Source organism: Anopheles merus, chromosome 2L (genome assembly GCF_017562075.2).
Source record: "Anopheles merus strain MAF chromosome 2L, AmerM5.1, whole genome shotgun sequence".
Lineage (NCBI taxonomy): Eukaryota > Metazoa > Arthropoda > Insecta > Diptera > Culicidae > Anopheles > Anopheles merus.
This window is the reverse complement of record NC_054083.1, coordinates 49,782,310-49,807,568: the sequence shown is the minus strand read 5'-3', so window position 1 is coordinate 49,807,568 and position 25,259 is coordinate 49,782,310. Positions and strand designations below refer to the sequence as shown.

General features: G+C 47.5%; 1 protein-coding gene across 5 annotated transcripts in view; it reads right to left on the bottom strand.

Annotated features, from left to right (window-relative positions):
* Positions 1–25,259, bottom strand: part of LOC121594940 (zinc finger MIZ domain-containing protein 1) — a 98,827-nt gene that overhangs the window by 11,422 nt on the left and 62,146 nt on the right. The gene's annotated exons all lie outside the window — the stretch shown is intronic.

Below are 25,259 nucleotides of genomic sequence, written 5' to 3'. Positions count from 1 at the left end.
AAGCGATGTTTGAGATCGTGTGTGTGGCGTGCGAGTGCCGTTTTGGTGCTTAGAGAAGCCGCAAAATTAAAATTAGATTATGATTTACGGCGCCACACATATTTCGAAACCCAGTGTGCTGACACAGTGTGTGTGTTTGTTGCGGTTTACGCGAACAGTTGAAAGAATGTATGCGCAAACGGGGGCAAAACGGGAAGAAGAGCTGGTACAAGTGGGTGTCTATTTTTTTTTTTCATTAGAAATTTTGTATTGTCCCCAAATCGAAGAGGGAAAAAACAAAACAAAAAAACGCTCCGTCAGGAACGTGTGATTTAATATAATCCTCTTGCCTGCTGTCCCAAAGGCTAATACAGCGAGTCGGTCCCATGCCACCTAACCACACTTTATGTCCCGCGTGTGAGTGTGTGTGTGTGTGTGTGTGTGTTTGTTACAGGAAATAAAGAAAAAAAAGGGGTTTAGAAATCACACACAATACGTGAGTTAATTTATCATTATGCTGCTGCTGCTGCTGCTGGCCCCATGGAACGCCGATAAAGCGTTAAATAGTTACCGGCTGTAAGCATTGGGTGGTTCCCACGGGGCGGCACAGGACTGAAAACCGCACCGAAACATATTGCATGTGTTCGTCTGTGTGTGTGTGTGTGTGTATGTGTGTGTGTGAAACGGATGGTAAAAATCACAACCATATATACCCTTAGGTGAGCAGGTGTGTTTATGCGAATGAGTCACAAAGGACTGCAATCTGTCCGACAGCATCATTGCCACCAGCAAACGGGAAAATTTAACTCCCCACAATTCGATTCCACATTGGGGGGAGAAAGGGGGGTGGGGGGGTGGAGTCCAACGGTTATAAGGACACACACACCACGACCAGGTGAGGTTGGTTCACGGCGGATCAGGTGACGCGATTGTAATGTAATTTAATGTTGGAAAATGTTAATTATAAATTATACATTATTCGCCTCATTCGCTTCACGGCACACTTGGAGGGGGATGGCTGTGGGTGAGTGTATATGGGGAGGAAAGAGGGTTCGATCGGTTGGTTTTGACATTAATATGATACGAAACGGCCCCGTGATGGGGACACGCACAAGGGACGCCACGGGACGAGGTGTAAAGTCAAACGAATCAGTTTGCCTGTGCGTGTGTGTGTGTGTGTAGGGGACATTCGGTATCATTCGCGAATCGGTATTTTATTGCGTAAAGTGTAGCACGGGGACAGGGGGGCAGAACGAATCTCGATGCCATCACTCCCTCCTGATATGTTTCGGCACACAGCACGACACAGACGTATGGCGCAGACGTGTGGAAAATGTTGCGCCCAGTTTTGCAACCCAAGGGTGGAAGCTTGCCTGCATGATATTTGGATTAATTTGAAAACTCACCACGACCGTGTTTTGGCGAGGGTGGATCGATGTCCACGATGAGTGTGTGTAGTTTTACATTTAAAATAAACAGTATCGGGTGGGTTTAGATGATTGTAAAAGGATGATGAAGAGGTTAGCAGTGTGCAGACGTGCCACGGTTTGTTTGGCTTTTGGTGGGCTGAAATCAACCCGATGGCAGTTCAGTTCCAACTTTTTTATCAATCTAAACACGCTTCATTTAGGTTTGATTTGCACTAACGAAACGCCAAACGATTAAAGACATGATCATGATTATGATGGAAATACATTATTGTCCAGCATGTCGTACTAATACAATTAAAGCCTTTTGCTCTTCACAAAAGCTGATTAAAATATCCCATCATCAAGCCACGTGCAACAAGTTTTGAATTTGCTAGTGTTCAAGCCTTTACCCCCGCTTCATTTTCCGAGAACGTGTTGATTTCCCTACGGGAGCATGTGTGTGGTACGCGCGAAGTAATTGCGCACAACGTGACACCAATTGCGTCCCATTCTGCTCGTCGTCGTCGTCTTAGCAACAGCAGAAGGAAGAACAACCTTCATGAAACCCCTTTTTCTCTAATCAACTAACAGAACTGAGCGCAGCACTGAACGAACGAACTGCTGGTGGGTGTCATTTTTATGTTTATTATTTCAAATTTTTCTCCCCCGCCCTTCCGAAACCCCCACTTCGTCAGCGTTTTTATAACGCAATTGGTGGTTTTGCTTTTGCGTCGCAAATGTGTGTATATATATCCCTTGTAGGCTTTTTTCAGAATTACAAAAAAACGAAGAAGATAAGGACTGGCATATCTCCAATATCGTGCCACCGCACACATTCATCCATCAATACCCTTGCACAATCTCGACGATGCAAAAAGAGGGAAAAAATCAACAGCATCACCACCAACGTCATGATTGGTTCTGGCTTGGAAAATGAAAACTGCTCGATCTCCCCTCCCCCCCCATCATCGGAAATGGAATAAAAGTGAGAAAAACAAAGCAAGTGGCACAATAACAACCAAGAAAAAAAAAAAAAAGGCGGACAACGGCAGCCAAACGGTCGGTTGTCCTCCCTCGCCCGTCGCAAAACGTCGATATGCACGTGCGTCGATATATTGCGTAGCACAACGATACACACACGCAAACACTTTCCTTGGGACGAAGGCCACTTCGGGTCCGGCTATTGTGTCCCTTTCCTGTCCTCTCCCATAAGGGGACGGACACGGACAGCGGCCGGTATGGTTTCACATTATCTTTGATTATATCCTTGATCCCATTTTTCCGCACTCGGATGTATTTTCCCATTTTCTTCCCATCCTCTCGCGTAGCCTTCCCAGAAAGTCAGAGAAAGAAGGACACTTTTCTTGCATTTCCACTCTCCCATTGGGAGGAAAACGGTTCGGTAATCACTCCCTTCGGTTTTGGGTGAAAATATCCGTGGAAAACACTCTCCTGCGAGGCGCAAGGCAGGAGGTTTATAAGGCATGCGAGTGTATTAGTGGTGCTGTGAGACAAGTGGTGAGCGTTGGTCCTCACTAGCAACTCAGTACAGTGCTGCTCACATCGAGTTTCAGTTAATAACGACATAAATATAGCGGGCCCAAACAACAATGTACCTAAGCCTCTGGTCTGGAGCGACACCGACACAGAGATAAATAAAACACACACAAACACACTCGCAAATAGTGCCATTTTCTCTCTTTCTCTCTCTCTCAGGCCCAAAAGCCGGCCCCGACAAAAAGCCCGAACAATCCGTAAGCAGACACAAAAGCCGAACAAACATATTTAATGCTGCTTGCTTTTGCTTTGCCTTCCCTCCCCAACGGCCTGTGCCTTTTTCGTCCTGATTTTCTATTCGAAGTCAATAAATGCTCATTTCCCCTTTTACTAGTGAGTTCCTTCCCTTTGCCTACTGAAAGCGGGGAAACTTGAGTGAGATTTTCCATCCCTTGCGTCGTCAACCAAGTAAGGGGAAACACTGCTACTCGGAGTGAGGCTTTTGCGCGTGAGTTACCAAAACTGTGGAACTCACCAACTCATCATCATCGGTGTGTATGTATTTTGTGTTTGCCCAAACTCAACTGTTTGTACTTCCGCTGTGTCAGTTGTGTTGCCTGTGTGCTGTATGTATTCCGGATCCTCTTCCTCTTCCTCCTCTTCCTCCACCTTCCACTCGTACCCAATTTCCGCTCCGCGTAAGGGGTAAGGTTGCGCGTTGCAAATCAACGAAGATTATCCGGTAGTAATGTCGGGAAATTGAGAAGCATATGGAGAATGGTTTGAAGCGGGCGAACATGGTTGATGGTGCTGGTGTGCCATATACATGATGAAAACATGATGAGCACCAGCACGAAGCTCGTTTAATCGGATGAACTGCTCGAATTATATTTATTGTTGCACTTGAGCTTCGGCGCTTCGGTAGCGCTGCGAGCCGGGGGCGTTATGTTTTGAGCCAGTGACATGAGTGGTCCTCGTCGGCAGGTCGTTTAAGGTGTTTCGATTCTATTGCACCTTATGTGATTAGAGGCTGCAAACGCTGTGGGAGTGTTGGGAAAATGAATTCCAGTTCAGATAATTATAAGCATTATCGCACAGCGCCTATCGCTTTCAGGCTAGCATAAATAATTTAAATCACACTTGCAACGCCCAGGCACACGGTAAACAAATGATAATCGTAAATACTGTTCGGGGTTCAAAAACAGTTCCAAAATCCTACCAAAACTTCCCTCCCAAGTCGCAGTCGCTCGGTACGGGTAGCAAAACAATCATTCGACTGGCAGCGATCCCTTCCATAAGAGTCAAACAGAAGGGAGAGCAAGCGGTAGGGCACACAAATCAATTTTTATTCAACAGTGCCTCCATCTCCACCCTCTCTCCAGGCGGTGACTAAATCTGTTGACAACTGTCACCCGAAGGGCGGAGGGAGATATGAGTGTCTATATTCGTCATCACGACGCAACGCCGCTTTTTGGAAATACAAAACCGGAGGGAACACACGGGGCCCAAAAACAAGCAAACCATGTCGATGGGCCGCGCGATAAGATGACGCTCGACAGAGCCACACTCGCTGCCCCGGTCTGTCTGTCTTCTTTCTCCATCATCCATCCCAGAGGCCTCATCCATGACGGCCCCGTGATTATAGTAATGATGGATCGGTCTAGCGTCCTTTTTTTGCTGTACTCGACAAACATAAACCACATCATCTTGTGGAGTGAATTGCGCTTCAGGAGCTCTATGACTGTGTATTTGCTACTCGCGTTCGCCCTTGCGACGCCCAGCATTACTACACTGCCCATGGTTATCGACCGGTGGCAGAGTTTTGCGTATCCTTACTGCGTCGTTGTGAAGCGCGCACGAAGAAGATTACGCCAGTTACGCAAATCAACAAGTAACAAGCAAATGAAGCCGATGTCAATGCAGTGTAGTATTGTAGTACACCTTATTTTCCATTTTCGGCCAGCAAATCAAAACAATCCCGGGCCGTTAAAAAGCAATTCGTGTGATGTAATTTGCCTGCCTTCGGGCGTTTGGCGTTTTGCGCATACTAATTAGAACGCTCCGCGTTACGTACGCGTACGCCTTACAGTATGCAATCCGCGTGCCAAACGCAAACCACCACCGTTCTGCTCAATTGAGCTCGAGCGCAAAAAACGGAAAAAGATAAATGAATGCTTCATTATTTAAAGGATTGATCATTTGTCTCGTGTTTAGTGGAAACTTGGCAATGTACAAACACACACACACCCAAGAGCACCTTCCCATTCTTAGCTTAACGACCCACAGAAAAAGCCAGAGAGCATAACCCGGTGTGACATGACGACTCACTTTTCGATTAGCGTCCCCTTTTGCGTTGCGTTTTGAGTGTGTGTGTGTGTGTGTGTGTGTGGTGACGATTTCCCTTCGGAATAATTTCATCGGTTATGTCGAACATGTGTGTATTGATTTACGCTCCTGGATGAGGGTTTTGGTGGTAGCAGTAACACTCCGCGCGCTACCATTTGCCCAATTTTCCCGACTGCCGGGTGCGGGTTGCAGCTCAACTCCCGGTTAATAATCTGCTCGCCAGCAGTTCGACTTTTCCCGGCAGCACACAGAAGGAAGAGACCATGAGAGCCTTTAATAGGAAGGCAAGCGATGCGCTAGCGTTAGAGGGTGTGTGTGAGAGAGAGCGAGAGAGAGAGGCAGAGACAGACAGGCGGAGAATAATTCCACAAAGCCTCCCTCTTTAAGGGGTGGACATGTTTTATTCTTTATTATCTCACCCTCTCATTACTACACACTCTCAGCGTTTGGTGCCTCTCTCTCTCTCTCTCACTCTCGTCTTGCGAATGAATGTGTGTGGTTGCTTCGCGCTTTTCCCCGAGGCACGTGCCTCCTTCGCGCGTCGCTAACCATTCCCCTTTGCCCGTTGCCAAGGAAGGTTTCCTTCGTTTGTGTGCTGCGGTCTGCGTTGGATAGTGCTAAACCCTTCGTCCTAACTAACCATTGTTCGGCGCGATGATTTAAATGTCCTTGCCCCCTTCAGGAGTGGATAGTAAATGCGCCGCGTCACACCGTGAGTGTCGAATAGGAGCACACACACGCACACACTTACAGAAACACAAAAGCCTCCCTATCCTTGTTGCCATTCACCCAGTTGACCGCCTTTTTTCCACGAAGGACGAATGCCCGCTTCGATGTCCTTGTGTCGATTTTTCTTCATTTTCCTACGTCCCACCCGGCCCACTGGTGGAAGGTGGTGCCTTTTTGCTTCCTTCCCATGGGTAATCGATGAAAATTTTCTAATTTTCCAAACCGATTTCCACCGATTAGTTGCCACAATGCTCGAGCGAGCGAGCGAGCGAACGAGGTCGACGACGACGACGACGATGAGACACTGGGCGGAATGGGATGATTAATTGAATCGTGCCGGATCGTTCCTAAGAGCCGTACACACGGTACAACACGGTGGTCACGCACTCGGCACTCGGAGAGGGTGGGAAGAGCAAACCGATGAAAGATAATGTTGAACTTTTCTCGGGTATCTTGTTTCAACGCTTGATGCCCTTTTTGGTGGTTTGTTGTTTCATTGTGTTTTATTGGGTTTCGGTTAATTTATCCCGCATAAGGTCACCGAAGTTCCGCCGCCTGGTCGGTTTTTCTGGTGTAATGGGGGTTTGCCAGTGAAACAGTGAAGGGCAGTTCTGTGGCGCCAGCATGTTGGGCGAGCTGGTACAAACTCGTTCGATTGTTGTAATATACTTAAAATAAGCAAATAAAAGGTACAAATAATGCGTTGAGAAGTGGGACAAAAAGCATCCTGAAAGAAAAGACAATGATCTAATTTATTTTGGAAGCAATTTTTCCCCCCCTTTTTACAGTAAGTAAGTAAGTAGCGCAACACTGTTCAGTGCCATTGGTTCACCATTTTTTTCTACGGTTCACTCTGCTGCGGCAGTACGGGGGTTTTCCTGATACAAATTGCATGCTTTTAACAAGTGCCGTTCGCCCCTTTGCCCCATCGTGCGTCCCGAAAGGACGAAAGGACACACTGTTCCATCATAATGGGACGAAATTACTCTTCGAAGCTCGGTGGACGGGTTGGGATGGTGGTGATGGTGGTGAAAAAACCCCATAAAGTTAGCCCTCCGGAATGGTCCGAGTTTTCATTATTAATTACCGAAGAAGGTCCTTCCGGTTAGTTTTGCGTTTGTTTATTCCACAAGGACTTGTGTGAGTGTGTTTTTTTACGTGACTCTTTCTCTCTCTTGGTATGTCTGTGGTAGGGAAATTAATGTGAAGCTTGGATGTATTTCATACCCAGTTTTCATTTTTTAAACTGAAGTTTATTCCATTTTACGCTCCCTAGCTTCTGTCTGTGTGACATAATGTAATCATCGGCCCAAAATTCTTTCCATCCAATGTTCTCAAATGGGATGCTTTTCCGTTTTTTCTTCTTTTTTGCCCCGAACGAAAATTGATAGCAAAAAATCAACAAAATGCGAAATACGATTAAAAAAGATCTATAAACATTTTACGTCTCTTAACGTCCCTTGGCGGAAGGCTGGTGGGTGGCGGGGGGCGGTGGTAAAAAGCAAAAATGGTTAAATCCCTTTTTTCGGTAAATCAAATGAAAATGGTTATCATGAGCGGGTTCTTTATTTGGTGTGTGTTTTTGTTGCTGAAAGGGTTGAAACCGAATGAACCCCTTGCTCTCTGTTGCGCACCGTAACACTAATAAAGTAGGGATAGTGCAACAGAGGAGAGTCCTCTAGGAATTCCTTTTCACAGGCAGCATGGGAACGGACTGTAATGCGGGCAGAAATGCGAAGGAAAGCGCGTGGAGGAGGCAGTAAATCAAAGGAACACACGCCACAACGCACACTTGCGCTGCGTTGCGTATTGTGTTAATAACAATTACGACCGACACACACGCACGCACACGCACCAACACTACAATGTTGCGCGACGCGCACAGCAGCGCAAGCCACAAAGTAACAATAAATATTGCAGACACTTGAGGCATTAGTGGCATTCGCTGGAGGTATCGTCGGTGGTTGGAATTCGAAATTCGCAGCCGTATGAGTCATGCTGGCCTGCTGGCCACGATAATCCTGTGACCGATTTTCCTCCATCCCCAGCTACCCGTTGCCCCCCGCTTTGTTGAAGTGAATCGAGTTTATCCAATATTATCGCCGCTCGAGGCATAACTTATCGGACCGGACCCTGATTCATCTGCCTTTCTGGTCTTTGTTTGCCTTTGTTGCAGATCTAGCGGGACGCGGTTGATACAGCGATAGAAGCGAAGGGAGAAACTCACTGTGAGTACCCATTTGGCAAGGTTCTTAACAAGCTTAGGCAATAAGCCTTAATAAAGGTCGTTTTAGTTTAGTAAAGTGAGCTGTTTTCATTATTTGTGAGGAAGATTGCATACTTTTAGGCGAATAAAATGTGTATACTAATAATAAAACGCCTTAAGTTATGCTAAATGTGTTACACAAACGCCTTATTAACGCTAGAACAAGAGTTTTACGTTGTCAACTGGGCAAAGCGTTTCGTTGGAGGCGAAGGTTCATCCCGTCACACACGCGTAGTACGCAGTTCCCTCGCAACCACAATGGCGACAATGGCGACTGTGGCGATATTGACGAAGACGAAGACGACATTTATCATGCTTCCCACACCCACCACTCGAAACCACTCAAACGTACACTCACACATACAGCTTGAACCCCCCATGGAAATTGCGATTCGAAGCCAAACCATAAGGGCGAACACAGACACACAGAGAGTTAGGGCAAAAGGCGACACCGAAAAGGGTCACACACTCACAAGACACTGTCTCGACAGCGACGACCCCCGTTCCCTCCCCCTACGCCTTCGTCTTACATCCAAACAAACCCACCCCATGGCGCCTATCCTTTTTAGCTATTCCAGCTCATCACTGTTCCACCCCGGTTCGTCGCCCCACCGCATTGGGGTGCTATTTTCGACCGCATTTGGTAAACACAGCTTCAAACGCACACATACAGCAGAGGACACGTTGACGCTTACGATGCGGTGTGCGGGGTTAGTTTGTACATTTGGGGTTTTTTGATTAAGTAAATTTGAGGTTTTTGAAAAGAGAGGAGATGAACAGCTCAAAATCAGTATTGGTAGGTTCCCGTTCGTCTTCTGCTTGCAGTGCCATGCCAATCCTAAATCCTGAATAATTTGAAGGCAAAACACACACACATAGAGTCGGCAAACAGACAATATGGAAGCGACACTGACACCCCGTGAAAGATGGATCACTTTCGGAGGACTCCACTAATCAAGTGACGAGTGGGAGTTGCCATTTTGGATATTTGAGATGATGGAGAGATATCGGAGGATATGCCCTACGGGACGGTGGAAAGGACATTGTGTCGTCAGCCTCGATGAGGGCATGGGATATAATGATCAATCAATCCTGCGTCCAATATACGAAAACGGAGGCGAAGCATCCGAGTCTAAAGCTACCGTGAAGAATTCGATGTAAATTAGCTAAATCTCTCTTCTATTTCCCAGAAAAGGAAAGACAAATCCATTCCCCACGAAAGATTGGAAATGTTATTTACTGTCACTTCATATTGCTATATTCAAAACGAAATGCCCGTGCAATGTGCCGCGTCCCAAAAGTTATCTACCCAAAGTGACACTAAACGCAGCTCGAGCACATTCTTCAGCGCTACTTCATCAACTCACACATTATTGGTTTTGGGTGAAGTCGGTTGTGCGCCCCAAAAGCAGCCAGCAACCGATGCAACCGTACGCCAACCGAACCGAAGAAGTTGCTCTTAAAACTGTGAAAACTTTTATCAACTCGCAAGACACACTCGGGCCGACCGGGGCGAATGGAAACAAATGGAGCCAAAGTTTTGTGCTGCGGTTTTCTGTTCCCAAACGAACTTTTTGGCCCGAAACGAACACTCGAGATGGGGGGGGTTTGGGATTGGGCAAGTGGCGGTGGTTTTTGAGGGTAATTCGATGAAGCGGTATCATTGGCTGCTGCAGAAACTGTTGGGCTGAGATGGTCATTGGGCAAGATAAATCGAACGTCACTGAAGATAAAGCAAATGTGCTGCCGTCTCTCGTGGGAAAAGTCTCTCGGGAAGGTCTGCTCTCTGCTTGTTAGGTGTGCGGTTTTTGGAAAGAAAATTCGAGCCAAATTGTATGTAAGTTCAATGAAACTCAAGTTTAATTCCTCAAGTTTCGTTGAAAATTGTTTTACTTTATGTACTTTTTTGGAAAATTTTAGGAACTATTTTCCGAAGATCTCTTGTCCTTTTACGTCACATCAATGAAAAGAGAGAGAAAAAACTAGGAATCTAACCTAAAAAACTCTCCCTTCTCAAAAAAACAAGAAGCATTTCCCGGATACAACCCTCTTCCCCTCCCCCCCCCCCTCGGGATGTTTTGGAGGAAATGTCATAGCACCATATTTCCAATCGACCGCGCCACGCATTCGACGAAAATGTCCCGTGTTTCGCATATTTGATTTGTTTCACCCAGCTGCGCGCCGACCACCATTGGAAACAATTCCATCAATGTACGAAGGATAAAACGCCACCACAACGCCGGGCGATCGAAGGAAGCGTAGAGATGGCAGCGATGGAATACCACCATCATCGTCATCGCTGAAAGGGAAGCTGGTACGAGAGTGGCGTAACAGAAAATAATATTCAAATCCCCTTTTTCCAGCGAAAGCATTCTCGGGTAAGCGGGTCCGGCGCTAGGATGGGTTTGGTTTTTTTTTCCCTGTGTCCCGGAACCACAGCACAACACCGGATGGACCGGCACCACGTACGAGGAAAAACACACATTTTCCAATCCTGTTGACGAATTCACATACATGCACGCACACACGGAGCAAGTGGGCGAGAAAGAGCGAGATTGTTGGATGGCGAAATATTGGATCCATCATCCCGAATCGAGTGTGCAACAAAGAACAATCTGATGGGCGAGGGGAGAGATTCACATTTTTCAAATTTTTTTTTCTGCTCACAAACACACACACACACACACACACACACACACACACACACACACACAAACGGTCATATCCGTATTTCACCTTAACGGGCCCGGCTGCTCTATCGAAACACGGGTGGTACACTACAGTGGGCACTAGTTTTTCCGGACTTGTCGTTTGCTTTCCCCCCATTGGTTTTTGGGGAGAGTGGGGGAACGATGCGACGCTGGCCAAAAAGTTGGTGGACGCGTCCATTTTCCTATTCCTGCCGTGCAACACACACCGTGCTACAGCCGGACACGACCAGTTCAAGCGAAAAAAGGCGAACAAATACACAGTGAGCAAAAAAAAAAAAACGTGAACCTTACCCGCCATTCCTCACCACCGCTCCTCCGCCCGCCTCAAGTCTTATCTAAAGGGCCAACCTTGAGCGCAAACGGTCCAATGGTCTTCCAAACAACTGCCACATAGCTTTACAGCGTTCATGTTTTTTGCTACTGCTCGCCCACACACAGCACACACAACGGGAGGGATTTTGTGGAAAAAGTTTCATTTTTTACATTCACCCCACTGGACACTCCCCCTCTTGCTCCCAATCTATCTCCCCACCATGGAGCTAAAAAGTTGTGATGGGGGAGGGATAGGCGTCCACAAAGTCCCGTGGACAAAGTTGAAACGTTGAAGTTGTTGCCCCAGAACGGTACCGAGTGGCCGAGTGGTTTACACTAATATGGCACCCGCTGGCAAGTTGTGCTGCAAGTTGTGGGTGGTAAGGGGGGGGGGGGGGGGGTTAAATAGAACTCGGTACCGTCTGGAATAGGGGAGGAGAAAAAGAAGAGCGTACAAAAAAAAACACACACAGTAAAGGCGAACCGTTTCAGCCGGCGACCCAAAAACCGAAAGCAAAGTCCACCAGGACCAGTAATGGGACGTGATGGAGGACACGACACACGACAGTTCGCTGCCATGGGGCCAGTAGACTGTGGGAGCCGATTTTCAAATGAAATTTCCGCTCCCAACGTTGAGGGATACCGACACACATACACACACACACCGGCACATACAGAAGAAGGTTCCGTCGGTTCCCTTTTTGGTTGGGGATAGGATCGGTCCCAAAGCAGAGGAGCAGGTTTGGGCAAGGGATGAAAGGGAAATAAACCACACGAACTGTAAAGGACATATTCAAATAGTCAGCACTGTTTTTTGTTGGTGAAAGGGAAAGAGGGAAGGGGGGGGGGGGGAGTATTCTGCTCAGTACAGTTACTGTGCATGGTTTTGTGAAGTAATTAGGATGAAAAAGTGTTATTTTTACCTTTACGTCTCTTCATTATGCTTTCTCTATTTTATGCTTGGTTTATCATTGGAATTGGGACATTTTCTTGATTTTACTATGAAATCGGAGCTTATTGTTTTGCACTTTGTTGTTTTATTTTATCTTTGGCTTGATTTAAGTATGACAATGTGTCTATTATGTTGCTTTTTAAAACTTATTGTTATACTTTTAGATATTTTTCAAACCAGTTTCACTTAATAAACGAAACTTTTCTTTTGTTTTCTACTCTTTTTATCTTTTATCTCCACAACTAGAGCTTCTTTTCTTTCTTGCCAAAAAGGGCTTCTTGCACGCTCAAAGCAAATTTCCGAGCTTGGCCACTATTCGATAATGACAATAAGCATTGAACGAGATTGAACCGGCAAAACCGTATGTCCACCAACAGTTCTCGCAAGCTCTTGGCAAGAGTGAAACAATGGCAGATAAAAAGTACACGAAGAAATGAAATGAATTGACAAAAAAACCCCATCGTATCCCCGCCGTCCGTGTGCTGCTCGGTTCTATCCATCACATGGACAGCGAAGCGAGTTTGTGGAGAGCGAGCGACCGAACGAAGCAAAAGGAAGCAAAAGTTAATGGAGGATAAATGGAGCGCTGTATGTGTGAGCGTCTGTACACGTGTATATGTGTGTGTGTGTGTTTTGTGTGTCTGTGTGTAGGTGGGCAAGACCTTTGCATGGGACGAGCATTTGATCGGACGCTTTTGCTGCTGCTGCTGCTGCTGCCGGTGCTGCAAAAAGTCAGAAAAATTTAACAACACCATGGAAGCGATGAGAGATTGCTTCGTGTGCGAGAACGAGTGAGTGAGATAGAGCAAGCGGGAAAGAGCGAGTGAGCAAAAAAAAAAAACATGCACCCAACAGATAGAGCAATGGTGTAGCTAGACCCAGAATAATAAATAATACCCATGGGGAAAAAGGGACTGATATCGGGTGCGAGTCGGTTGCGAGGAAAGCCCTATCGGGCGGTAGTACATATAAGCGCACGTGCCCATCGACAGAGACATATCTGTACACACACACACACCGACATACACATCCTGGGACAAAATGCTTCTGCATAAAGGCGAGACCGCCCGGTACGGTGTGTTGCTGTTGCTGCTGCTGCTGCTGCTGCTTTTGGCTAGCGCGCTTCAGGGGCGAAAAGCTTCTGTTACGGATCGGATCCCATTCCCAATTCCGTCAACTTTGATGAAGCGCACCGAGCGCAGGGGGTCGGACCGGTTGGTGGAGGAGGGTCGGAAGATGGAGCCGCACTGGCATAGTGCCAGTTCGAAACAAGGAAATAAGGCGTACGACCCGAGGAAACAACGAGGAGTGGTAACAAAACCTCACCATACACACACACAGCAACAAGCATACATACACGAGAAAAGCGGGTGAGACGTTTCGGGAAGGTTCAAAGCTCCCGAGATCCATTTGTACGATCGTACATCCGGACAGAGTTTCGATTCTCGTGTCGCTGAAGCAAACCTTTTTTTGCTGTTATCAATTCTATTTGCTTCTCTTTTCTTTTCACATTTTTTAAAACAATTTGATTTTTTATATGGTATTGTTTGTTGTGAAAACATTTGCAAAATTATTTCATTTTGTTCATTTTCATTTCCTGTTTTCCAAGCATTTTTCCTATCTGTTTTTTCCTTTTTAATTGCATTTTCTTTTCCCAAGCGCTGCTCAATTTTCTTTTCAAATCATTTGTTTCCCATCTTCACCCAATCAATGCCTATAAAAGTCTTTCCATTTTTTAAATGCTTGTAAACCACTCCCTGCACGATAATGTCAAAAGATAATACACGCCTCATCCTGGTCACGGCACCACGGCATGATTAATTTAAGAGCAACAATAAACAACACGGCAAAGCAGACGGGGGGAGCAAAACAGCCAGCAAATTGGAAAGAAAAATGAAAGAGAGAAAGAGAGAGAGAGAGTGAAAGGAAATGACATCGATTATTTCATCGAAACGTCGTCTTCTCCAAAAGCATCCAGGATATCGACGGTGAATCCCGCGGCGAAGATGACTTTAATTGCCAAACTGGCGAGAATTGATGATGCCAGATTGCTTCCACCCTCCCCTCCCCCCACGTATCACCTCTTTTAAAACGCCACCGTGGGAGTGGTACGATAAAAAAAAATGGCAATCCTTCCTTCGTGGTGCTGCTTATGGAGAACAGTAACACGAACAGGCAGCGAGATGAGTTTTATGACGACAGCGATACAACGCCGCCACGGAAAATTGGTTCATCCCGACGGGGGGGTTCGAAGGGGGGGCAGAGCACGTGTTAAAGGGAAAGCAGGTTTGCGCAAAGCACACTTGCCGCGCGTGCTCGCCTTCAACCCCCTTTCTATCTATCACACCGAGAAGGCAAACTTTCATGACAATATAATACAATACGGACGAAACATTCTTCGCCTTCGGACTTGTTTCGCTCTTCAACCCTCTCCCTCTCTCTTTTTCCTAACCCGTCAGTGCTTTGGGCTGTGCGAGAATGTTTAAGGACACACTGAAATTAAAGCAAGCAAGCAAGGGGGGAACGGAGAGAGAGAGGGAGAGGGGCGGCCAGGCAGGGTATTGTGAAATATACACGCGGCCAAAGTTTTCCGTTAATCGGCAAGCGGCAACCGTGCCAAAACCCCACACCACAACAGCAAAAGGACCTGGTGGCGCTGGTGCTGTGTCTCTTCGCTTCTATTCCCCCTGTCCCCTTCTCGTCTCCGTTGGGTTTTATGTATCCCACCACCCCCCTTTCCCAGGCCCGGGAACCACGGGAAAATGGACGGGAATAAACTTTAGCCACATACACGACGGCACTGTTCCACCGTACGGCCGTTCCCATCTCATCCATTTGGCCTTGCTGCGTGTACTGGCTCCGGCTCATAATGTTAAAGCTACCGTTCATTGTTGCCACCCAACCCATCCTCCCCGCATTTCTCCATTACGGTTGCCGCAAACTCAAACAGGCAAGAGCAAGGATCGTGCAGAAACGTACAAATGGGGGCAGTAGAGAGAGAGCGAGAGACAGGAGGCGCCGGGGCGAATCTACATAAAGTGATATTCCTTCTTGTCCTTTAGATGGTTCGTTTCGGTTGGATTGAAATCCTTTCTCGTTCACCCTCCCACACTGAAGCATACATACACAGGCACACACACACACATACACAGAGCGGTAATGCACATCACCGGCATCCTTTGGAGCAGAGCCGTCGTCGTCGTCGTCGTCGTCGTGGTCGTCGTTCTCTTCGTCGATTTGACGGTGTGGTAAAGCGCTCCAGCTCGTCTTCGAAAATCATGCTGTGTGCAGTCGCGTCTCCCACCCACTCCCAAGGGAGGTAGGTAGGGGGTAGGAAAAGTTTCACGGCAGAAAGGCAGCAAAGCCTCCCCATCCCCCCTTCCAGTGGGAGGTGTACGATACGATGCGATGGCGTTAGGTACAACCGGAGTACATAAAATAGCGTCGACCGAGGTCGTTGGTTGATGACGCCATGTCGCACAAACCGGTCGTGATGGGCAAAGCCATACACACAGTCATACACACAGAAACGTACAGATACACAGTGTAGAGACAGAAAGGGATAGGGAAAAAGCCACCAAACACACACATACACACATACAGAGGTACACACAGGGCACAGGACCTGCAATGGTATCCCGTGTGTCGGCTTATGGTGAGCCAGCAGAGCTCGCTCATACTTCCAGACAACGGTTCGGCTGTATACCGTGGAATGTGCTGGAAAAAGGGGTGTATGGGGGGAGGGAGGGAGGTGCAGGGCAACCAGTTTTACAAAAAGGCTGCTGCTGCTACCAAGAAAAACTTGGCGTAGGTTCAGTTGTGGAGCCCGAGTTTTTGGCAACAGTATACTTCGGTATGTTTGTACCCATTTCAGAGGCTCGTGTGTGTGTGTGTGTGTGTGTGTGTGTGTGTGTGTGTGTGTGTGTGTGTGTGTGTGTGTTTGTCCGTCCGTGTGTTATGTGTTTTTCGGGGAGTTTTGGGAGCTGATGAAGAGTTCAAATATTAAGCGCAAACCAAGATTTATCCCTGCAGCTAGTTTATAATGCATGAGCGGTTCTACGGGGAGATAGCTACGGGGATGAGCTTTTTTCCCTTTCTTGCGTTTTGTGGAGTGTGACAGCGAAAGCGGATGTAAATGTTTGTTTAATTAATGAGCTCGTATTGAAATGAAGCAAAAATTGAACGTATTAGAGCGCTGTTGATGACACAAATAGCAAGAACGCGTTCTATATTCAACTACAAGCACTGGCCGCTTCCTAAGAACCTTCGAACAATCAAACACGAAGCTGGAAAGCTCCAAATTGCAAAATGATAAAATAAGTATTTTCTGCTTGGGTTTGTTTTTTTTACCGTCCCTAAATTTGACCCAAAGAAACTGAACATTCTCAAAGACTTCCCAACCACTCTTCGGACCACCCCACGTCCTATCTCATCCACAGAAAGGCACATGAAATGACCAGGAAAAAAAGGAAGCAAAAGAACAAAAAAAGGATCACCCTGTTGCCCTTTGCTCGTGTACGAAACAGCTGGTTAACGGGAGGGCTATGGCAAATTCCACCGTTTGCCTGTCTGCTTGCGGAGGTTTGTGTGTGTGTTTCCTTCGCCACCCTCCGCACTCCGGTCGTTCGTACGGCGTAGTATGTACTGGCTGTTCGCCGCTTTATGTACAGCAGACAAGGCTTAGGCTTTCGTGTCGTGCTTGGTTCGACTCCTCATGATAATGACGTGCAAGGAAAGGCCCTCCAATGGAGAAAGAGAGAGAGCGAGGAGAGAAGGGACAGGCAAAATAAATAAATATATTGGCCCCAAAAGAGCACCCTGCCTGCCTGCCTGCTCTGTAGTGCGGCCTGTGTGGCTTGTGTCTTGAGTGCTTGAGAAAATTACTCGCCTTCGCGCGCGGACCTTCCAGTTCGCCCAAAACCCGTTCAGTCCCAACCTAGACGAGCGTAGCGGCGATGAGCCAACAAAAGAAAGCAAGCAGGCAAGTAGGCTATATGGGGGGGAAAAAGGACAAACTCGCCACAAAGTGAGTCGTTTCACCAATCTATGTAATAAGCGAAAAAGGTTCAAAACTGGCCCGTTTGTTGTGTTTTTGTGTGCGTTTCTTTGCTTTATTAATGGCGTATTTTCTCTCTCCTTCTCTCTCTCTCTCTCTGTCTCTCTCTCTCTCTCGTCCACTGCTTTGCTGGGTGTCTTTCGTGTTTGATTTCGTTTTGTTCTGTTTTCCTTCCTGCCTTCCTTCCTTCCTTCTCTATGCCGCCCCTTTTCTGGCCAAAACAAAAAAAAGGACCAAGCGTCTCCATCGCTCGATCGGGCACCGGGGCTTGTTGAGGTGAAATTTTATGATCGAACCGCACGGAAATGGAACAAAACTCTAGACACGGACACGTCCTTCAGCTCATCCGCCGCACAGGAAAGGAGTGCGGTTTTTTTGTTGTTGCTGTTTCGGGGACTGTGTGTGTGTGTGTGTTTCTGCCTTTCAGAGAAGGGTGGTACACTATTGTCTTTAAGCGGATTTGGCTATTTCCGATTAAATATACAAACACGCACACACACATGCCCCGTTCTCACACTATTTGCACGGAAAAGGAAACCGGGGTAGGAGTTTATTTCAGTGTGGATGAGAGAAATTTGATCCAGTTTTCGTTTTCGTATGAATATCGAATGAACCCGAAAGGTGGAAGGGGAGAAAATGGGGGGAGGGGGGGCGGGGGGGGCAGTTTGTTTATGGCATTGGTGGGTGTTTTTGAAAGGGTGGTAGAACAGTTGCGAGTCGAGTTTTTGAATAAATTGAATAAATAGGTTGTGCATGATGAGAAAGTTAACTCGAGCACTTTTTGCTTCCAGTTTAATTAGCATTTAACTTTGAATTCAATAATATAAATTAATACTTCTTTAACAAACATTAAAATGTCCTACCAGTCTTTAGTCATCGTTTATTTTATTATTTGACATCAAATTGACATACCTGCAAAGAAAGAAGAACAAATATTAGAAACCAAGGCGACATGTTTAAGCAATTAGAAGGAAAAGGAATTAATTAAAATGTTAAATAATTTAATTAATAGTATTAATTAACATAATGTTTAAAATGTGATAATTTTATTTTTATAGCAAAATATATAATGAAAATAAAATTATTAAATAAAAGAAAATAAAGAGAAAAACTTTAATAGATAAAAATAATAATGATCCCCGAAACGTCAACCTACGGAAACCGTGCCTTGAATGTATTTCTACCGCGCACTCCATCCTACAACATCCTCCCAACACTACTGCTTTCCATAAAACCATCGCCTACTTGCCGGCAAAAGCTAAACACGAAAACGGATAAACGATCATCGTCCCGTGGCGCAACAACAACAACAACAACAACAGCAGCAGCAGCAGCGAGCAAAAAAAGGAAAGGAAGGGGAAAGAAAAACCAACGACCCACCAGGCGCCTCCACCGTGAAGGGTGATTTGCTTCTAAAGCAACATTTGCCATGTTTGCACGGTCTTCAACACGCTCTCTCCCTCGCTCACTATCTCGCTTTTGCACTCATTTCCAACTCGTCACTTCATGTGTTTCTTCTCCCCCCCCCCTCTCACGGATGGGTCTGAGAAGCACGGCCAAATCGCTTTTGCCGTACCAAACAGCACCACCACTTTTATGCTTCGATGTAGCATATTGCCACCGTACTAGACCTTCTCGCTCTCACACACCGATTTTGCACGGCTTGATACTTGTTTGTTTTCTTTTTCGTTTTTTTTTTTTGGTGTTCCTCAATCCCCAAAGCAACAATGCCAAAATGCGTTCTTCTTGCCAGCGTCGAGTGCCCGTAGCCCGAACCGTAGTCCAGTGTGCCACTGTTCTGTTTTGCTCCTCCGTCTCCTGCTCTCTTCCGTGTTCCCCAGTGTGTGTGTGTGTGTGTGTACTGTGTGGTGGCATCAAACACACACACATCTTGGGGGGAAGGAACGGGGGGAGAGAGAGAGAGGTAACTCAGGATCACAATTTTCAAAACTGTAAAACCATATTTATATAACTTTATATACCACACCCCCCTCCACAAGCTCCACTTCATCCCTCTCGCCCAATTTTCCTGTGGGAATCGGAGCGCTCTCTTTATCTGTGTTTCGCTCCCACTCTCTCTCGCGCGCGCTTTCCAGCTCTTTCTATCAGCTGTGGTGAGCATGGAAGAGACTCACTCACTTACAGTCTACATTTCAGGCCGAATTGAGTGGTGGTTTCTTTATCTTGCCATTTCACACACACACACACACACACACAAACACACACACACACACACACACACACACACACACACACACACACACACACACACACACACACAAACACACACACACACACACACACACACACACACACACACACACACACACACACACACACACACACACACACACACATACACCGTACCATGGCGATGGTTTCGTTCGTTCAGTTGCGTTCGCAAAGCTGAGCAGTTGTGGTGCGATGCCACTTTTTTGTTGCTGCTTTCACCCGTTCCCTTTTTCTCCACGGCTACCTTTTTCCCCTTTCCCTCCCCCCCACCCCACACACACGCCGATAGGATTTGTCCCTATTTCGTACGGACATTGGCATCTAGCAGCTTCACAGCCAACCAAGCAGTAGGACGAAGTTTCCAACGTAGCCACAGCACACAGCAGCACACCATCGCAGTAGTAGTAGCTGAGTAGTGCGGGCTTCTGGTTGCTGGTTGAATCCCCGCTGTCATCTATCTTCTCTGCCCCCTACAAGAACCAGTGCTCATTACCGTCGCGTATCTGCTTTACTGGCACTGGCTGTTGCCCTCCCACTCGCTGCTGCCTGCAACCCCAAGCACATTCCACTGTGCCAAGCCGGCACTCGAAAGCGGCAGCAGCAGCAGCACCGAGAATCTCCAACAACTTCGAACGACCGTGGTGCCGGTGGAAGGGGTTCGTCGTCTGTTGCGGACGATGGGGCAGGGGTTGTTGCGGTGTGCGCGCTAGTGATTGTTGCTGCTCGTCTTGTTATTATTATTATTCTGATCATTATTGCTATTATTGCTGTTTCGGTGCGGGTGTAGGGCAGCCAGGCTGCGAAATTGTTTGCCAGCTCCAAACTCCAACTTCCAGCCAAGTTTGGTTCGTGCCCGAGCCAGCTTTTCATTATTTTTGCCTCTTTTTTGCCGCACTCTGTGTGTGTGTGTGTGTGTGCTTTTTTGCTTTTCTCTCAAGCACACATACAGCCACACAGCCCACAGACAGCCACCAGTGGTGCAGTCAGCGCTATGGCAAAGAGTTTTGAACATTCTTGCCCTCCCTTTTGGGCACCTCCGTCCGCTACTCCCATGCACCTGTGTGCGACCTACGTCCTAGAGTTGCCTGTGCCGAAAGCGACCGAAAACGCTCCATCCATGCAGCGCTAGAAGGTAACCATCCTTTGCGGGACCGAGCCGCCTTTTGCTGCTGCAACAGCGGCACCAAAGGCGGCAAAGGATTGGAAGCAGCTGAAAGACTCCATGGAGGACACACACACACACACAGAGACAGAAAGGGCGCACCCGCCAAGCCTTTTCGCCGTCCTCAAGGGTCTTCCTACCCATTTGGCAAAAGAAACTTTCTTTCCCAGGACGCGAAACGGAGAGAAACATTATCATTTATTCACTCTGCATCTCGTCTCTGTGTGTGTGTGTGTATGTGTGCTTGTGCCGTACACAGAAGTTCGTGCGTCTCTGGCTCGTCGTCGTCGCTCAGCCTTCCCCCCCCCCTTCCCCCCCTTCCTCCTCCTCACATACCCGAGATAGCAATTGTTGAAACATTTCACCAAGCGCTGGCGAATAATTTCGCTCTGCCAGAAAGGATACAGAATCCCTTCCCCCCCTCCGCTCGATCTCTTCCCTTCCCACCGTTCCCCGACCACATTTCAGGTTGGGATGTAACGATCCTTTACCAAAACTCTTCGTCCTCCGCTCTCCGTCCGATGTGGTCCCCAGCCCAGCAGAAACGGCTTGTGAAGTTGGGATTAAAAGAGGTTTCGACATTTATGGGTAGAAGCGGTGCTCGGGAACTGTCTCCCCTCCCCCCCACCCAAGGTTCCTGTTATTTTACTTTTTTTTCTTTTCTTGCTGCTCTTGGAACCTTTTCGGAACAAACCTCGCGACTGATGGGAAAGATAAGGGGACGACCGTGAGAGCGAGGTAAAAGTTACGAAACTCTTCGCTTTCGCCTTGTGTCTCGGTGTGTGTGTGTGGTGGTTGGTTCGAGAATGCCGGTACCTCTTCTTCCTCTTCTTCTTCTTCTTCTTCGTCTTTTGCAAACAGATTGCCGGTGGATGGGATTGATGAGCGAGTTTTCCCTCGACGGGCGAGCAATGGAACAAACCAGAAAGTTTCACCTCAGCCAGCAGCACTCCAGCAAGGCGTGTGGGGTGGTGGTGGGTCACAGGGTGGAATGTTGATGAAGATGAAACTTGGAGGAGTGTTTCTACCGGAGCAGGAGATGAAGAGGAGTTGAAAAAGGAGAGCAACTGGGACATCGGTAAGGTGGCAACGAGATTTCTTCGCCAGTACCGAAAGTTTGTCCGGTTGCTTGGGCGAGCTTCGGCGAACGTTTGGCCCTGTTGCTGGCAATGGAGTGGGGTGGAGCTGGGGTTTTGAAGGGAAGGGCATCGCATTACGACATTTTCGGTGCGGCTAGATCGAAGCAGCCGGGGAGTAAAGTTTTCGCTAACCCAAAAGCACCTTCATAATGTGCGAAATGAAATCCCCGTTCGCCCTTGCGCGCAATTATTCACCCCACCCCCACCCGGTTGTGTGTTTTGTAATGCGATGCGTGGGAGCTTCTGTGATTGATAAAGGTTGACTGTGGCTGTGGGTTATGAACGTTTGTTGCTGCGAATCGCCGTTTGCGCAATCGGAGCGAAGCCGCAACGTGAATCTTCCATCATTGACTACCCACAATTGCTCAACAGCATAACCTCAAAAATCATTATCAGTGCGGTCCGGCATCTAGCACCTGGTTTTTGGCTGCCCGATTCTCATCCACCGAAGAAAAATGAAAATGAAATTTGACACGCTTTGCAACGGCTGTCGTTCTTCGGTGAAGAGTTTCCATCCAACACACTCCCCTTGTGCAGGGTAGTGGGCGAATGGGTGGAAGGTAAACACGGCCAAATACCTTCAGTGTTTTGCTAGCAGAAGAATGATGTCTTCAGCCCGGTTCGTACCGATTCCCGGAACGGGACAGAGCAGCGAGGTCGTCAGCATTTTATGGCCCGGCAACAAAACTCGAAAACGGGTCCTCCCCTAGCTTTCCAAAAAGCGCCAATGAGTTGTGTGCGTGAGCGAGAGCAAGACTAGAACCAGCAACAACTTGTTATTAATTAAAAAGTTAGCAGCTTTCAGTGGAGTTGCAAACTTTTGCTGTTGGATGATTTAAAAAAAAAAGAAAACGGTTGGCTTTGCTTTGACGTTAAGCCGTTCGCGGAGCTTCCATTTTGCATGCCGCAGTGGGGGAAATGAGTGTCCGGAAAATTATGATTTAATGTGCAACAACGCTAAGTGTACCGGAAGCAAGGGCTTTAGAAGGTGATTTTAAATGTAATTGAAAAAGGAAGAGAAAAAAACAATATTTGAAAGGGCAAAAAAGAAAACAAAATCAAATGATAAAATAAACGGGCGATTCGATTCGATCAAGGCATCGCTCCAATACAGCAAACCCGTGGAAAATGGAAAACCTTTCGGGGAAAAAATCGAAACTCGTGCAGGGATTACTCGAACCGCAACCGTATCGAGCAACAACTTTTGCCTTTGTTGTTGCTGCTGCTGCTGCTCCTTCTCCCACCAAGCACGACGATGACAACAGCTTTCTTCCGAGCAATCGACAGCCAGCACCATCTACGCGCAGCTAGACACACCACACGGCTCACACGTTCATTTGCTTGGCTGACGAGGAGAGAAGCAGGGAGAAATAGGGTTGAAAGGGGGAGAGTGAAGGGGGAATGAGAAATGGGGAATGAGTTTTCTTCCTCAGCTGACGACTAGCCGCCCTCTAGGAAGAAAAGCAAACATTAGAACGAAAGCAGGCAAGCAAAAAAACACGCACACATAACTCTTAAAGAGAGAGAGAGAGAGAGAGAGAGAGAGAGAGAGAGAGAGAGAGAGAGCGAAATATACCACACATTGGCAAAATTAGAAAAGGAGAGAGAGAGAGAGAGAGCATGAGCGAATAAAAGAGGGAAAATAATAATATAAAAAGATTTGCCTTTCTGATAAAACTCGTCCGGTCATCCCTGTGCCAAGGGTTTGAAGAGAAGGAATGAGGAGGTAAGCGACGAACCTTCTCCGGGGTTGGGTTGGTGGTGATGAAAGTTGGGCAAGGTGAAAAAGGAAGCGAAAAAAAAGCCCATAACCTGCAACGGAACAACACACGCTTTGCTGGATAGCTTCCGCCTTTACGTGTGTACGTGTGTGTGTCGTTTCTTTCCACTCACGCGCTCGCTCTCTCGCTCTCTCACTCTCTTTTTCCCATTCCATGGAGACGCATGGTAGGTTTCAAGCGAACAAGCAGCAAAAAGGCCTCATGCATAGTCGCCGGCGTGGGATGGAGGGAAAAAATGTTTATATACAGCTTCAAACATGCACACACACACACATGCATGCACACATACAGCGCGCGCTGGTGACGTGACTGTTCTGAAGCTGAACACTACACGCTCACGAAACGACCAAAACGGAAAGTGAATGTGTGTGACGCTCCTTTTGCCAAAGCGGCGAATCCTTATCGTAAGGGCGGCAATGTGGATTGGAAGTAGGGATAGAGTGGGGAGGGGGGAGTGTTTTTTTCCTATTCTCCTTTACCGTATGGTGAAGAAAAAACCACCAACCAACCAGTCCGGAGTGAGTACGGTGTAAGTGAAGCCACCCGGGAGGGAAGTAGAGAAAGGTGGCGGTTCGACCTCCTTTTTTTTTGCTGTTGCTGCCCGCCCGGAATGGTGGCTGGAAAAGTGGCAGAAGCTTTTCTCATTTTACTCACGAACCATCGCGTTCGCGTTCTCCTTCTGCCCCCCCCCCCCCAACGCCATCGCCATCGGGTGGCTCGTGGTGTGTTGCGTGATTTCTTTTCCTTCTTTGCAGTAGGTGGAGGAGGGAAAGGAGGGAGGAAGGGAAAGCGATAAAAGAAAAAAAAGTATACACGAGAAACAAGCACAAGCCGGTGTGACGATACTTTGGATGGTCTCGGATCGTCGGATTGCATGACAAAGTGTCTCAACGGTGGAGCGACAGAGGGTGGAGAGGGTGTTTTACTGATGGAAAACTCGCACCGAGCCCCGGCCCAGAAGAATGCAGGCCATGGAGGCGGCGGCGGAGGAGGAGCGGAAAATGGCAAAAAAGCTGCTGCCGTCTATTTTCCCATTGCCTTCGGGGCAGATTTCAGGCCGTTTGCCGGTCACCGTTCTTTTCCTCCCTTCTCTAACCGAACCCATCGAAGCAAAGGGAAGCAAGAACCGGTGCTGGATGGAAAACCTCCCCACAGTAGAAGAAGAAGGAGAAGGGAGGAAAAAAAGGTACACACAGAGAGCGTTAGCAGGGAACAATCGTTTGTACGCAAAAGACGGTGTACGGGCGCTATCGGGCGCTCTAGTCCCTGTGTTTGTGACTGTGTGTGCACAAGTCCGTGTAGTACAGAGTGGGAGGAGGGTTTTTATGCTTATTCCTTCCGACCCACTGTCTGCCTTCTTCTTGCCATCGACGTAGGCGAGTGTAGGCAGCAAAAAGGGGGGGGGGGGATGAAAATGAGAAAGTCTGCGCACGGACGTGAAGAATGAGGTGAAGAAGTTTCTAGCCTGCTTGACGTTATATTCCACCATACGACGACCGTAGGACGACGCTGCATGAAGCAACAAAGAGCGGCAAAAACGAAACGAACAAATACACATCAGACACAGGCAAACAGGAAACGAACCCCCCGCACACAGGGGCCAGGCGGAAGCCAAAGTGTGCATGTGTGAACCCAATTGAGGACAACCAAGAAGAAGAAGAAGAAGAAGCAAAGAAGAAGAAGAAGTG